This window comes from Teleopsis dalmanni, chromosome 2 (assembly GCF_002237135.1).
Source record: "Teleopsis dalmanni isolate 2A chromosome 2, ASM223713v2, whole genome shotgun sequence".
Lineage (NCBI taxonomy): Eukaryota > Metazoa > Arthropoda > Insecta > Diptera > Diopsidae > Teleopsis > Teleopsis dalmanni.
The window spans coordinates 81,333,937-81,335,226 of record NC_051847.1 but is presented as its reverse complement, the minus strand read 5'-3'; positions in this window follow the sequence as shown (position 1 = coordinate 81,335,226).

Genomic DNA, 1,290 nt, shown 5'->3' with positions numbered 1-1,290 from the left:
ATATCCATTCAAAATTGATTTCTTATTTAATTTCTTAATAATGCAAAATGTATGATTGATTATTTAAAATATTAAACTGTTGGAACTAATAATTGACAATTTAATCATGTCATTATCGTTAAATAATAAAACTGTGTAGATTTTAATTAAACTGATCAAAATTAAATAATATTCTAAATAAGCTGAAGATTCCAATACTCGTGGCTGAAAACTCTAACTAAGTTTGTATTACAACTTTCAGGTGACATTGTACTCACCATACCCACTAACAAACGGGTATTGGAATCTTCAGCTGCATTAAAATATTATTTGATTTCAAACAATTTTACTAAAATCTACATAGCAGTTTATTAGACTTAAAATTAACAGAGATTTCTGTTTTTTATAGGACATTGAAAATAAAGAAATCATATATTAATAGGAAAGGAAATAGTATCATTCTGTGATGTGGTACCTGAAACACCTGCATTATAATAAACAGAATGTGATATTTTTTAAGAGAAGTATATCTAAGTATTTCTTAAAATTTGTTTCTTAACATTAAAAAAAATTAGTTGACGTATACCTATAAAAATTGCTAAATTTGCTATAATCAATAAATTAAAATATTAAATTCAGGAAACAGAAATTTAAATAAAGAGACAGGATACAGTACATAAAATTATCTCATCTATACACTAAATGTATGTCTTTATTTTTATTATAGGTTATTTACATAAAATACTTTTTTAAATAAACTTTACGTTGATATTTCTAAACAGTTACTAGCCTGGCCTTATATAGAGAAATGAAAAGGTAGAATGAATGACAAATTTAATAAAAATTTTGTGTTTCATTTTTGGGAAATAATAATGAGCTATAAATATATATTTATAGTAATTTTTATACAAGAAAAATGAATCATAATCAACCAATAACGAATATATCTTTAACATAAATGATGCTGTTTTGCTGAAAATAAGAGTTTATAAATTTGAATAGTGTTGATAGTGCAATAATTTGAGCAATTGCATTAAACAATTTTCAATATTTTTTTAAAAAATGATGTGTTTTAATAACTTACAATACAATATCATAAATATTTTAATAACAAGAAAATGACTGCATCTGTTAATTTCAAACTGATGCATATTAATATTTATACAGTATTTAATATTGTAATTTAACATCAGTCACGACGGTCGTGACTATTCAACTTATTAGAAACTATTGTATATAGTAGTGCTGTTCATATTCGAATTTACGAAGTATTCGAAGAAATTCGAATATTCGAATAGTAAACGAAGTCTT